This window comes from Pleurodeles waltl, chromosome 1_1 (assembly GCF_031143425.1).
Source record: "Pleurodeles waltl isolate 20211129_DDA chromosome 1_1, aPleWal1.hap1.20221129, whole genome shotgun sequence".
NCBI lineage: Eukaryota > Metazoa > Chordata > Amphibia > Caudata > Salamandridae > Pleurodeles > Pleurodeles waltl.
The window spans coordinates 580435896-580451797 of record NC_090436.1 but is presented as its reverse complement, the minus strand read 5'-3'; positions in this window follow the sequence as shown (position 1 = coordinate 580451797).

The window sequence follows — 15902 nt, the reverse complement described above, 5'->3', positions numbered from 1 at the left end:
TACAGTTCACACTGACACATTTCATGTATACAGATTGCAAAATACTGTTGTGGCTCCATTGTTCAGTTTGTGACAGGCTCCTCACTCTTTTGTCCCTTAGATTCCTACCTCTGCAGATGAATAGGAGATGGAGACATACCCCTGTGTACAGACCCCTGGTGGACTTGGCTACAGTGGAGGACAGGTACATAATATTCACCTATAGACTGGACAGGGCCACAATCATAGAGCTGTGTGCACAATTGGAGCCAGACCTGATATCTGCTATCCGTCACCCCACTGGGATCACCCCTCTGGTGCAAGTTCTGTCAGTGCTCCATTTCCTGGCAACTGTTTTTTCCAAGTGACGTTGGGCTTGGCAGCTGGAATGTCACGCCAATGTTCTCAATAGTGCTGAAAAGAGTGTTTTCTGCCCTGATAAAACACATGTGCAGCAACATTGCATTCCCCCAGGTTGAGGATTTGGCCACTGTAAAGGCCGAGTTTTATGCAAAGGGACATATCCCCAATATAATTGGGGCGATTGACAGAACACATATTGCATTTGTTCCCCCCGCCAGAATGAACAGATGTTCAGGAATCAGAAAAGTTTCAACTGAATGTGCAGATGGTGTGCTTGGTGGACCAGTACATCTCCCACGTCAATACTAAGTATCCTTGGTTGGTGCATGATGCCTTTATCCTGAGGAATAGCAGCATCCCAAATGTGATGGCCCAACTACAGAGGCACAGGATGTGGCTAATAGGTGAGCCTTGGTTCCCACCTAGTATATGTTGGTGTATGGGTATGGTGTTGGCCATATAGGATAGTCTGTGGCTAAATGTTTTCCCTCAATATTTGCAGGTGTCTATGGTTACCCAAACCTAACATGGCTGCTAACCACTGTGAGGAATGCCAGGACCAGGGCAGAAGAACGTTATTATGAGGCACAGGGGTGAACCAGAAGGATAATTGAGAGAACCTTTGGCCTCCTGAAGGCCAGGTTCTGGTGCCTCCATCTAACAGGTGGATCCCTGTGCTACTCACCCAAAAAGGTCTTCCAGATAGTAGTGGCATGGTGCATGTTGCAGAACCTGGCCCTCAGACACCATGTCCCTTTTCTGCAGGAGAAGTGTGGAGATGCCCCTGTGGAAGCAGTTGACCCTGTGGACAGTGAGGATGAGGAGGCAGAGGATGAGGATGAGGGCAACAGAACAACTGTAATCCGTCAGTACTTCCAATGACACACAGGTGAGACAGTGTAACTTTACATTTCAATGACTTTGGTTGTATTCTGTGTGGCATTGGCATGCTGGTATTTCCCAATTCTATGCCCACTTACTGTTCCCTCTGGCTATTCATTTTGCAAATGTTGGCAATATGACAAATGCTCCTGGTGGGATCACAACAGCCAGCTCCAGGTCATTAATTCTATGCTCATTCTATGTACCGTTCATTTGTGATGGTTGTACCTGTTTCAATCAATACATATTTGAAATAGATGACATACTTGAATTTGATTTTAATCAAAGGATGTTTATTTAAGTGCTAACATATAGGGGGAAATTGCAATGGGATGGGGTGATGAAGGAGAAACGTCCAGGGTATTGTTGCAGTCTATTTGTAGCACAAGTGCATTGTCCATGGGGACGTAGGAAGGGGAGCAATGACAGTTCAAGGTGGACAGGGTGAATGTGTGAGACACAAGTGGGACAACCAGGAGAGTCTCATTTCCTGGCGGGAGTCTTGGCAAGGGTCTCTGGCTTCTGTCTGGATTGCAGGGAATGATTGTGGGCTGGTTCACCTTCTGCAGGGGAGGGGTGCTGTTGGTCTTTGGGCCATGTGGGGGGGGCCTCCTGGCCACTAGCAGCAGCGGAAGTGGAAGGCTGTTCAGATGACTGGCTAGTGGCAGTGGCGCACTGGTGTGAGACTGCCTAGCTCGTAATGTTGGTCATGTCTGCCAGTACCCCTGCTATAGAGATTAGGGTGTTGTTAATGGCCTGTAAGTCCTCCCTGATCCCCTGGTACTGTCCCTCCTGAAGCCGCCTGTTCTCCTGCACGTTGTCCAGGATCTGGCCCATCGCATTCTGGGAATGTTGGTAGGCTCCCATGATCTAGGAGAATGCCTCCTGGAGGGTCGGTTCCCTGGGCCTGCCCTCTCCCTGGCGCACAGCAGTCCTCCTAGTGTCCCTGGTGTCCTGTGCCTCTGTCCCCTGAACTGTGTGCCCACTGCCACTGACCCCAGGTCCCTGTCTTGTGTGCGAGGTGTGGCCTGGGGTCCCTGTACAGGTGGGCATACTGCTGAGTGATGTGTCCTGGAGACAGAGGTTTTGGGATGCTGGGTGGGTGCTGTGGTGTTGTTTCCTGATGGGGGAGGCTCTGTGATAGTCTGTAACTGGGCTTGGGTAGCCAGATGTCCAGTGGTCCCTGATGGGCCAGGTAGATCATCCAGATACTGAAGACCAGAGTTACTGTCATCATTGTGGTTCCTCTTCAGTTGGGGGAGTGGATAGTGCTGGCACCTCCTCTCCGGTGACATTGGCTGGGATGTCTATGAGGATGTAAATGATGTCTTATTGCTAATGTGTATGACATACTTCCCCTCTATGGTTGGTGTTGCCCTGCCAGCTTTAACTTGTGTATGTTGGTATATAGTGGTTATGTTATTATTCCTATGCTGTGCATGCTTTGGTGATGAATATCCATGCAGGGCTGTGAGGGGTGTCTATGCATTGGTACGGCATGCAGGGCTTGGCATTGGGATTGAAGAGATGTGATGGTGGAGTGTGTGGGATGGGGTGGAGTGATGGGAGTGAGGGTGAGGGTGAGGGTATGTATTAGCATGCAGGTATGGGGGGTGATAATTGTTGAAAGTTGACTTACTAGAGTCCACTCCTCCTCCAACTCCGGTCAGGCCCTCAGGATGCAGTATTGCCAAGACTTGCTCCTCTCATGCTGTGAGTTGTGGGGGAGGAGGAGGGGGCCCACCTCCAGTCCACTGGATAGTGAGCTGGTGTCTTGCTGCTATGGAACTTACCTTCCCCCTTAGGTTGTTCCACCTTTTCCTGATGTTGTCCCTTGTTCTTGGGTGCTGTCTCACAGCGTTGACCCTGTCCATGATTCTCTGCCATAGCTTCATCTTCCTTGCAGTGGATATCTGCTGCACCTGTGGTCCAAATAGCTGTGGCTCTACCCTGATGATTTCCTCCACCATGACCCTTAACTCCTCCTCTGTGAAACGGGGTTGTCTTTGTGGTGCCATGGGTGTTATGTGAGGTGTGTTGGGTAATATTTTGGGGGGTGTGATGTGTAGTGTGTGAGTGGTGTATAGGTGTGAGTGGTGTGTGGATCTAGTTGGCTAGATGGTCTTGATGTCAGTCTTGTGCCAATGAATTGTAATCATAAAGAGTTGTGGGTAATGTGGATGTGTTTTATAGTGGTGTGGGTGTGGTGTGTGTATGTGTGTCAGGTGTGTGTTGTTTGAATTGTCCAATGTGGTGTTGTTTTGTCTGTGGGGGTCCATTGTGAGCCTGGCGGTATGTACCGCCAATGGTTTACCACAATTGAATGTCCACCGTGGTGATGCGTGGGTCATAATGTGGTGGGAGTTGTTCTGTGGGCGTAACGGTGTGGGTTTTGATACCGCCAGTTTAACACTGACCTTTGGTCTGGCGAGTTTGTGTCTGTGGCTGTATTCTGTTGAATTGGTGTGTGGGTGTGTCATATTATGGTGAATGGTGAATGGCGGTGGTGACTGTGGCGGTAAGCGGGATTTACCACCAATGTCATAATGAGGGCCTAATTCTGAAGGTAAACTTTTGACCAAGTCGTCCCGGTTGCTGTTGCCGAGCAGGGCTCCACTGTGTTCAGCCTCAAACTTTGACTTTGCCCTGGTCTAGTACGACCAGATGTCCAGATTGGCACTTTTTGTTTCTATATGCTAGAAAACATGAATTCTTTAAAAAATCATATCTCTGGTTCCTCTTATCCACTTTTAATCATTTTGGTGTCATTTTAGAGATAAAAACATATTCTATTCGTATAAATTGGTGTTGTATTTTTATTATATTTCATGATTTACTTATATACTGTTTTGTGACTTTAAAATGCTTTACACACCTGTCTCCTAAGTTAAGCCTTGTCGCTTGTTGCCAAGCTATTAAGGGTTGAGCGGGGTTTCAATTCATTGAGACCTAATTGGACCAAAGTAGGGGTTAGTGACCTATTGCTAGGTATAGGTACTTACCTGCCCTTCCCAATAATTTACATTCCAACAGTGACTCTTAAGAAATGACATTTCCAACACATTTTGTAGTACATAAGTAGTGCTACTTTAGTACTACAAAACAGACTTCAAAATGCAGTTGTGAATATGCCCCACTGTGTTTTAGAATGGCAAACAATTGTTTATATCCAGTAAATGTTAGCTTTACTTGTAATAGGTACTTTAATTTACATAACAATGCTAAATTCAGCAGAACACGAATAGTGAGTGTGAATGTGCGTGTGCGCTTGGTGAATGTACTCTTGTGAATTAATGTTTTCCCCACTTTACTCTTAATTACAGGAACAGGAGTAATCACTTAATTATTAATAATTCCTCATCAAAGATTTGCAGAGTATTACACAAATTACGCATTTAATTTCTACAATCCCTACTTTTAAAGACCATGCACTCTCCCTTGTGGACTACAAGACCTACATAGCAGTGAGTTATTAATATTCAAAAGGGAGGTTTTCTTCTGTCAAAAGAATTTATTTTGGCAGGTCAGGTTTCAGTTTCTCAACTGCAGCAGTTGTAGGCCTGGAGTCATGTTTGTCTTCTCACACTATTAGATGGCAAGGTAATGCAGCAGTCTGTGGACCCTAGTGCATGGCAGGTGACATGTAACCTTCCATGTAATCTGTGTACTTTATGCACCTTGTACTATGGGCTTAGAGAAAAATCAAATATGCCAATTATGTTTTTAGCCAGTTTCAACATGTTTTAGGGTCCAAAGCACATACACAGGGGATGGGTTAACAGTGTGTCAGTGCATAGAGTCAAAGAAACTAGCTGCATCAGTCTGCAGAAAATGGTGGAATCAAACAAAAAGAGGTACCATCTCATAGGTATGTAGTGTGATGGATGTGGCCAGACAGGAAAACCGAAAAACTTGATGTTACATATGGCTTCGTGTTCATAAACATATGTTTAGTGATATTGGTAAATAACATGGTGCATATAAAATAGTTTAAGCAGTTGTACATACCTATTTTATCCTGTATTGTATTACTGTTCGTCCACTATAGCAAGATAGAGTACCAGGCCTTGAAGTAGCAGGGACTTGTTGATTGAGTAGGTTGTGTGGTTATTGTGGTAGGGGTTTGGATATTTATACTCTGTTTCCTCCAGTACAGGTGTTGAGGATGAACCTCTCTGTTTCAGTTGAAATAAAGTATAATATAAATGCAGCAGATGGATTTGTGACATGGTGTCACTCACCCCATCATGTTTAGAGTATATCACTGTAGACAGAGTAAGAAAAATGAGTCAGAGGCAGCGGATGGGTAATAGAACTTTGTCAGTGAAATGACCATACCCTAAATAGAATGGACAGACCACCATTGCAGCAAACGGAAAAACAGACCTTTTTAATGGTCTGTCTGGACCCACGAAACTCTAAATGAGGGCTATGTTTGGCCTAAACAGGCTGTGTTTAGTACTTTTGGAGGGGCACCTGCTCCCAAATTATTAGCCCAATTTTTGGCACAATATTGTGATTGTACCACTATTCTGCTATGTGTTCTGTATTAGGTTGCTCTAGAATAATGTTCTACATTATACGTATGTATGCATCTTGTGCATGTGCTAACATGTGTATTAGATAAGGAGATCTGATTGATAACCTGATGGGACTCTGTCAGGACTAATTGTAAGTCCCAATATGTACTTGTATAGTACTACAATATGCCACCTTTCAATTGCCTCCACACTAGGGCGTGTAAGATATATCTTTATGCCCTGGGTGGAAAAGAGGAGTCTACTGGGTGTGACCAAAAATTCTTTGCATATTACAGGGCTATGCTAAAATGCACAAATGAGTTATAAAAAACATCCTGATATTCTTTGATCTCTAGGAAATTACATTTTGTCAACTACAACTTTGTATTATTGCAGATAATGAGTTTCAGAAACCGTCATCAATTTTTTAAGCTTGGTCTCCATTTATAATCCATTTTTGGTCACAGGTTCAAAGATCTGTTGATTTTCAGAACCCAAAAAATGCAGAAACAAGCAGGTTTTCTAGAAGATGATAGGAAAAAGTGGTGATGCAATGATCTACATCATCATATATATATGTATATACATATTGGAGGTCTGTAGTTCTGATGTCACAGTTGCAGTCATGGTTTCTTACACTGAAAGACCTTCTTATAATGTACCTAAAAACATTTGTAAGTCTTATTTTACTTGCCAACCTTAGATTGGCCTCTTCCACCAAGTTTCACATTGTGTTTCTCTATCTCTTTGGTTGTCAGGACAATTTACACACCTCACCTTACAACCCGGCTTTGGGACAGCACTTTATAAGAGCTGCTCATTTTGTTTACTATGAAGCTGGTAATATGGCAAGTCTTCTACTAGATACTGTTTTGTTTACTGACCTTCGTCCAGATAAATATTCTATGAAAAAGTAATTGAGAAATGTTCATCAGGTGTATGTTGTATGTTGTCTGTTCATCAGATGTATGTAGTATGTTGTCTGTTGAGCAGGTTCAAGTAATGTTATGTGTATACATTGATCATCAGTAACGGCAAATTAATTCAGTAAGGAAGGTGATAAAGTCTGAAATATACCCAAATGGTTCCGATAAATTCACCCAGATATCCAACTTAAAATTCCCAAATATCACCAGAGCCAATGAAAAACCTGCAAAATTGGGCAGAGGTTTTTCAGTCAGCTTAACGTTTAAAAAAAGCTATTGAAGTCGAGGAATAAATACTCCATGTTAGCTGTGCTACATTAACAAGAATTCTAGGGTGACTGGAAGATAATTTGAACATGTGTCTTTAAACTGTACAACTATACCATTTTCACAAAGTGAAAGTGCTCTTTTGCTTATTTTGTGGAAGGCTAAATCGCTGCCTTACAGTACTCAAGCATTGTCAACTTATAGTATTTTAGCTATCTCTTTACTGCTGCAATTGACTATTTAAATATATGTGCCTAAAGCAAATATCTTGCCTCCAGTGATTTTTTTAGTTATTTGCTGTAATGTGGAAACAATATATGGCTTGATGAACCAGTAGAAAAATTCAGTGAACTCTTGGTTTATTTGGGACCCAGATGAGGTAAGTTATGATTGAATGTCTTGCAGGTCTCTCATTCTTTGAGGATTAGGGTCAGATTTAGAATTTGGTGGGTTGTACTCCATCCGCCGGTATGACTGAGGACAATACATCCAACATCCTGATGGACTACCTCCCACCAAACTTAAAGATTACCACTGACCCAGCAATGATCGCTGTAACTTGATAGAAAGCACTATCATAAAGGTTATTCTCAAGGTACAAAAGGTTTGGTGGATGACTGCCATTGGTTTTAATGGCTTTCGACGAAACCTTTACAAAGTAAATTTTTTAAAAAATCAAAACGGCCAAAGATGGAGTTTGATACTAAAAAACAAACAAACAACCAAAAAAATGACTCCTCCCCTTAGAAAGGGAATTATTGGTAAGCACCTACACTTAGCAATAGGCCCCTAGCCCCCACTAGGTTCAGTTAGGTCTCAATAAATTAACCCCAGTTCAACCATTGGTAGTTTGGCAATGAGCAACAAGGCTTAACTTAGGAGAAAAAGTGTACACAGCATTAAAGTATCACAAAACAGTAATACAATGAAACACAGGAAACAGTTTAAAAATCCTAAATCAATTTATACAAATAGGAAATATTCATATATTTAATTTGACACCAAAATGAATAAAATCAGATCTGGGCAACTGGAGATATGAATTTTTAAAGAATGTTTTTTTTTTTTTATACTTAGAAACTAGAAGCACCACTCCGGATGTATGGTCTCACCTCGACTGGGCAAAGTCAAAGTTTCAGGCCGACCGCGATGGAGCCCTCCTCAGCTACAGCAGGTTGGAGGCTTCAATCAAAAGTTTACCTTCGGACTTAGGCCCATATTATTTATAGGGCAGGGGGCTGCCATTTTGCATACACCAAACCTTCATAGTCTGTTGGGGGTCCTAATCCATGGCTCCATTCCCTCTACCCTTCGTCGAGTAATGGTGTGATGAATGATCCTCCTCATGGAATCATAGTGGGAAGAGTGCCTACACTGTGATGCAATGCAGAATACACACCACACCAGGCAATACCCAGACAGGATTACCATGTCCTCTGCGTCTGTGTGAGGGGCAATAGTGTTGCATGTACAAGTCGAATTGTGGAATATTGTGACTGAAGTATACGTGGCAAATCAATGTGTCTCTCTTAGCCCCCATAGGTAGAGACCCATGTGGCCAGGGAGGGCACCATCTGTTGCCAGACCCCTGGTTGATCTGGCCACCATGGAGGAACATCACATCATCATCACTTACCGCGTGAATAGTGCCATGAGCCTGTGCTGATTCCAGCTAAAAGAATCCCCATGCCATCCCTACAACTGTGCACATTTTCTGCCCACAGGCTCATTCCAAGTAACAGTGGGCATGGCATCCGATGTATCTCACCCAATGTTCAGCCACATCCTGTCCAAATTTCTGGATTCCTTTGGGCAACACCTGCAGAGTTATGTCCAGTTTCCCCAAAGGGCTGATTGCACCTCCATCAAATCTGGATTTTATGCTTTTGCAAATTTTCCTCATGTAATAGATGCCATTGATGGTTCCCACATAGCCCTCATACCCCCAAGAGTAAATGAACAGGTATTCAGAAATTGTAAAAACGTTCACTCCATTAATGTCCAATGGGTGTGTACGGTGAATCAGTCCATTACTCATGTTAATTCTAGGTTCCCAGGATCAGTCCATGACTCCTTTGTCCTGAGAAACAGCAGTGTGCCACACATGATGGGACAGCTACAGGGGGACAGAGCTTGGATTATAGGTGAGTGTGTATGACATACATAGCTGGCAAGCAGGCTGTATGCAAGTAGATTTTGTGTGTTTTAACCCTCTTTCACCCACTTGTGCAGGGGATTCTGGCTACCCAAACATGTAATGGCTCCTGACACGGGTGGGGAATCCCAGGACAGATGCTGAAATCCATTATAAATTAGGCACATGGTTGCACTAGGAGGGTTATTGAGAGAACCATAGGACTCCTTAAGGCAAGATTTTGCTGCCTTCATCTCTCTGGAGGATCCCTGTGCTATGTCCTTGACAAGGAGTGTCAGATAGTGGTGGCCTGCTGCATGCTGCACAGCTTGGCTCTGAGGAAAGCTATTCCTCTACTGGATGAGGTGGTTGCTGTCCAACCTTCCCTGCCACCTCAGAGGATAGATGAGAGTGATGGGGAAGAGGAGGAGGACAATTTCAACTCCAGGATGCAGCTAATCTGGCTATACTTCCAGTGACAGGTAGTGTTCTATGTTACTAATTTGTTTACTGCATTGTTTCAGGGTGACTTATAAGCAAAGTGCAGTGGTGTCCCTTACCAGTAATGTGTAGACTTCATGTTTGAAGAAGGAGGTGTGCATTACAGCAATGGAATGTACAGTGTTACATACTTGGAACACTGCTGTCTCTTAGACCCCTTCCTGCAATAAAACAGCATTATGATTTAAACTGTCCACTATATTCGCATTTGCATTTGTTAGCACATATACATGAAGGACAGATATTATGGGGGTCATTCCAACCCTGGCGGTCCACGGAAGCACCGCCAACAGGCTGGCGGTGCTTCCCTGCCCATTCTGACCGCGGCGGTAAAGCCGCAGTCAGAAAAGGGGATCCGGCGGTTTCCCGCCGGATTTCCCCTGTCTGGGCTGAATCTCCATGGCGGCGCTGCAAGCAGCGCCACCATGGAGATTCCGACCCCCTTCCCGCCACCCTGTTTCTGGCGATGTTTACCGCCAGGAACAGGATGGCGGGAACGGGTGTCATGGGGCCCCTGGGGGCCCCTGCACTGCCCATGCCACTGGCATGGGCAGTGCAGGGGCCCCCTATCAGGACCCCAGCATAATTTTCACTGTCTGCATAGCAGACAGTGAAAATCGCGACGGGTGCAACTGCACCCGTCGCACCCCTGCAACACCGCCGGCTCCATTCGGAGCCGGCTTTCATGTTGCAGGGCCTTTCCCGCTGGGCCGGCGGGCGCTCCTTTGGCGAGCGCCCGCCGGCCCAGCTGGAAAGCCAGAATGGCCTCCGCAGTCTTTTGACTGCGGAGCGGCCAAATGGCAGTGACCGCATGGCGGGCGGCTACCGCCGCCCGCCTCCGTCAGAATGACCGACTATGAGTGCAAAGATGTTTTTTTATTGAAACAAAACACATCCATGACTGATGGGACAGAGGAAGGAAGTAGGCACATGGTGTACAAAATACTCAGGTACATTTCCACAGCTGTTGGTTGCACACTGGCATAATCCATGGGGCCATTGGAAGATGGTGCAATGGCAGTGGCATGTCAACAAGGTAGCTCAGTGGCACACAAGGGAGACAGTTCAGGGCAGAGTTACTTCCTGGCAGTGGGCTTGGTCTTGGCTGGTGTTTCACAGGTATGCCTGGGTCCAAGGGCCTGTTTGCGAGCGGGAAGCTGGGCTGCAGTGGAAGGGGTGCTGGTGTCCTATGAGTCCTCTGACACAGCCACCAGTCCACTAGCAGCTGCTAGTGTGGATGCCATGCATCGTCCTGGCTAGTGTAAGGGGCCTGCTGGTGGGTGGAGGACGCAGACTGGCTGTTGTACTGGTGCTGCAGCACCCCTGCAATGGTGCCCATGGTAGTATTGAGGTGTTTCCATTGCTCCATGGCCTCATGATGGTGTGCTACCTGTAGCCTCTGATTCTCCTCCAGCATGGCAAGGATCTGGGCTGTTGTGTCATGGGACTGGTGGTATGCTCCCAGGACCTCAGCAATGACCTCCTGGGCAGCAGCATCCCTTCTTGGCCCTGACCCACTACTGCTGTCCCAATGGCCCTAGCCCCCGGTACCTGTGGCCCCTGCACAGGTCTGGCAGTCCCACTTGCACTAAGCCCATCATCATCCTGCCTGGTGGTGGGTGGGGACTTGGGACTTTGTACTTGTGAGCAGCCAGTCCGTGGCCTGGAGGCACTGGTGTGGGGGCACTGGGTGAGAGCTGATGGTGGGGGCTGAGTGATACGGATGTCAGCGGTGTCCTGGGTAGGGCTACTGGGGGGTGAGTGTCCAGGGCTGTGGGATGGGCCAGGGTTCTCCTCTGTGTCCAGACATCCCTCTGCACTTTCCTAAGTGGGCCTTCGTCTTCAGGTGGAGTACTGGCATTCTCTGTCGGGGTGGCATGGGTGATGGTGCCTGTGGGTGTGAGAACAGAGATGTGGGTGTCCTGCAATTTCATGTCTCTTGAAGCTCTGCATAGGAGTTATTGGTGGTTCCATTCCCATGATGAGGCATGCAGGGTCACTTGGTGTTCTTTTTGATGCATTTGGTGAGGTGGGAGTGGTGCATTCTGGGTGTTGTGGTGCTCCTGCCATTTCATGCATGGGTTGGTGACTCTACACAGGGGGCTGGATAGTGGGTTGTATGGGGGTTGTGGGCATGCAGGGGCCATGGGTAGGTATGTGCGGGTGTTGTGGGATGGGTAGGGGATGGGGCATGGTGGTAGTGAGAGGGATGGGGTGATACATGCATTGCATGTGTAGTTGACTTACCCGAGTCTAGTCCTCCAGGGAGTCCAGTTAGGCCCTCCAGGTGCAGGATGGCCATGACCCTCTTCTTCCAACCGGTGTATTCGGGGGGAGGAGGTGGGGGCCCACTGCCAGTATTCTGTACGGCGATGTGTCGTGATGCCATGGAACGCACCTTTACCCACAGGTCGTTCCATCTCTTACTGATATCATCCCTTGTGTGTGGCTGGATTCCTACTGTGTTGACCTTGTTGACTATCCTCTGCCATCGCTCCATCTTCTTGACCATGGGCTTCTGGTGCACCTGTCCCCCAAATAGCTGCGGCTCAACCCTGAGTATTTCATCAACCATGGTCCTCAGCTACCTCAAGTGGGAGTTCTTATGGGCTGCCATGGTGTGTGTTGTGGGTGGTGTGTTGTGTGTGTGACTTGTGTGGTGGTTGGTTGTATGTGTGTTGTGGTGTGGTATGGTTTTCTGTGGTGCTTTTGGCTTTGGAAAGGATTGTAGATGTGTGTGAGTGTGTTTTATAGTGGTGTGGATGTGTGTAAGCTGTGTGGTTTTCAACATTGCCAATGCATGCTTCTGTTGTTGGCGGTTCCTGTTTCTGCAGTTCGATGTCCACAGTCCGCCGTGCTGATTTGTGCATCATTATTTGGTGGTCAGGGGATTTGTAGGTATGGTGGTGGCGGGGTGCTATGTCTTACCTTTCTGCCATCTTTGCCCCTGCCGGTGAGTGGAGGTGGTAAATTTTTGGGCAGACTTTGTTTTTGGCATCATTATTCAGCGGTGTGCTGTCCACTGCCACTGGCGGTCTATTGTTCACCGTCAGAATGGCGATCAGCGATGATTACCCCCAGATACCATGATGAGGGCCTTAGTCCTTAGAAAACAGTGAGAATGCTGTTGTTAGGCAAAGTACCTAGTTAGCATCAGAAATAGAGCTGCACACATGAGCGTGCATCGGAAAAGTCAGCGATGTGTCAATTTCTTACTTGCAAGTGAGGCCGTGCGTCATTTCCTTCTCCTGTCAGGTTGGCGATGCGTCATTTTTCTCCCTCGGAAGAGAGAGATGTGTTGATTTCTGGACAGGTCACCTCGGATCTGCACAGAGTTGGGTTGACTTGGTCACCCAGGGATGATGTGTGGAAAATCCGGTCACACAGTGTTAAAAAAACGTGCTGCATGGAGTTCGAATCGTTATCAGCCTCCATAATTGGGTGTTGCACATTGTTTCTCCAGCCGCGATGCGTTGATATCCTAGCCACGATGCAGGTGGAGGGTCGATTTCAGCCACAAAGCCTGCAGCGTGTTGCTTATCAGCTGTGTTGCCGAAAGTGTATCATAAATTTACCTGCATGATGTTTTGTGCATGGATTTTCAGTTCTTGTCTGCAAGCTTCACCTTTCAAGGGCCCACGGACTTAAAAGGGCATGAGTCTCAGCACAGAGTCCATGTGCTGGCAGGGGGAAGTCTTTGATGGCCCTGAGACTTCAACAACAATCTTAGTTCAAGCCCTTGGAGATTCTTCTCAAGCAGGAATGCACAACAAAGTCTAGTCTTTGTCCCCTTTCACAGGCAGAAGCAGCAACTGCAGGACAGCCCAACAAAGCACAGGCACGGGCAGCACTTCTCAGCTCTTCTCCTTGCCAGAGGTTCCTCTTGATTCCAGAAGTGATCTAATTTTCAGGGTGTTTGTGTCCAATACTTAGAGCCGTTTTTGTCTTTGAAGTAAGCAAACTTCAAAGGAAAGTCTTTCTAGTTTGTAAGATCCTGCCTTGCCCAGGCCATGCCCCAGATACATACCAGGGGGTTAGAGACTGCATTGTGAGAGGGCAGAAACAGCCCTATCAGGTGTGAGTGATCACCCTCCCCCTTCCTCCCAGCACAGATGGCTCATCAGGATATGCAGGCTACACCCTGGCTCCCTTGGTGTCACTGTCTAGAGGAGAGGTGCAAACACCCCAACTGTAAAACTGACCCATTCAGAGAGTCCCCAAACAGGCAGAGTCACAGAATGGTTTAAGCAAGAAAATGCGTACTTTCTAAAAGTGGCATTTTCAAACACACAATTTAAAAACAACCTTTACTAAAAGATGTATTTTTGTATTGTGAGTTGAGAGACCTTAAACTCTATGGCCCTCATTACAACATTGGCGGTAACTGTTGTGGTAACTGTCGCTTACCGCCATGGCGACGGCCGCCAACATACCATCGCCATGGCTACCAGCCGCCCACCCGCATTATGACCCTTGATGGAATTCCGCCAGAAGGCTGGCGGAATACCACCGATAGTCATGGCTGCGGATGGTGGTAAAGTGGCACTGCTGTCACCCTCATGAGCAATGATACGGGCTGGCAGTGTTTTGCTGGGGGACGCTGCTGCTGACAGCAGCACAGCGTCACCTCTCCAGCCGGAGGTCCCCTGGTGGGGGGTGTTTTGTGCGTGTGTGGGGATGTTGTGTGTGGGGGTCTGTTTATGAATGCGTGCATGCGGGTGTGAGTCTCGTTGAATGAGTACATGAATGCCTGAATGTGAGTGTACATGTATGTTGTGAATGCATGTGTGCGGCAAAGTATGTTGGTGTGTGTTGCGGTGTGAGGGTATGTATGTGTGCATGCGTGGGTGGATGTGGGTATGTGTGTGTGTATGTGTTTGCACGTGTGGGTGTGTAAATGTGCAGAGGAGCAGGCGAGGGAGGGTAGGGGAGGACTCTGGGGAGGGGGGCAGAGGAGACTCCTATCAGTGCCAGGTAAGGCATTCCCTGGCAATGATAGTGCCTACCGCCATGGTTTTCGTGGCGGTATGCTTGCCACGAAAACCATGATGGTAGACAAGGTCATAATCCTGAGAGTGGGATTGTGTTGGCTGCTGGGCTGGATACTGAAGTCTCCAGGACAGCGGCCGTTACCACCCTGGCGAACAGAGTGGTACATTGGCAGTTTGGCTTGAGCCAAACCGCCAATATCATAATTTGGGAAAAGGTACCGCCAGCCTATATTTCTATCTGCTCCCAAAAGGAATCTACACTTTAATAATATTTAAAGTCATCCCCCATGTCAACCTATGAGAGATATAGGCCTTGCACAGTGAAAACCGAATTTGGCAGTATTTTACTGTTAGGCCATATAGAACACATTTGCATGTGTCTTACCTTAAACATACACTGCACCCTGCCCATGGGGCTACCTAGGGCCTACCTTAGGGGTGTCTTCCATGTAAGAAAAGGGAAGGTTTAGGCCTGGCAAATGGGTACACTTGCCAAGTCAAATTGACAGTTAAAAACTACACACACACTCCAGTACTGCAGGCCCACTAGTAGCATCTGATTTACAGGCCCTGGGCACCTCTAGTGCACTGTACTAGGGACTTACTAGTATATCAGATATGCCAATCATGTTAAGCCAATTACAAATACATGTTATGTAGGAGCACTTGCACTTTAGCCCTGGATAGCATTGGTAAAGTGCCCAGAGTATCAAAAACAGGGAAAACTGACTCCAGCACACATCAACAACCCGGGAAACAGAGCCATAAAGTTAGGGGAGACCACACCAAGGATGCCAAGTCTAAAAGTCATGAATGTAAATCAATACAGAAAGCCTACCCTAAGGCATTCCTCTTACTTGACCAGTGCACGCATGAGAACACGCAGACACTCAATCAACATGGACACCTAATTGTCTAAAACTAACAGGATTTATTGAAACTTTAAAACAACACCTTGTTAAAAACCTGACCTTCACACTATTTTACACTAAACTAACCTATTCTAACTTATCTAAACTTACCCCTACAGCTATCAATCCTAATCTAAAATTATCTTAAAGATTTAATGCCACACACTAAACATTATCCCCACTCCCCCTTAATTGATAAGATACAAGTCAGAGAACATCATATAAAGCTACACATATTCTAACTTAACCTATATCCTAAAGAAATATATATATATATTTGTTGTAATTTTTTATTTTTTTATTTATTTTTTTAGTTTTTATAAACATAGAGCCCCACACATAACTCCCCAACCTACCCGCAAAACAAAAAACAATACTAAAACCCACCCCCAACTATACTTAGTCTATCCTACAACTAACCTAATCTA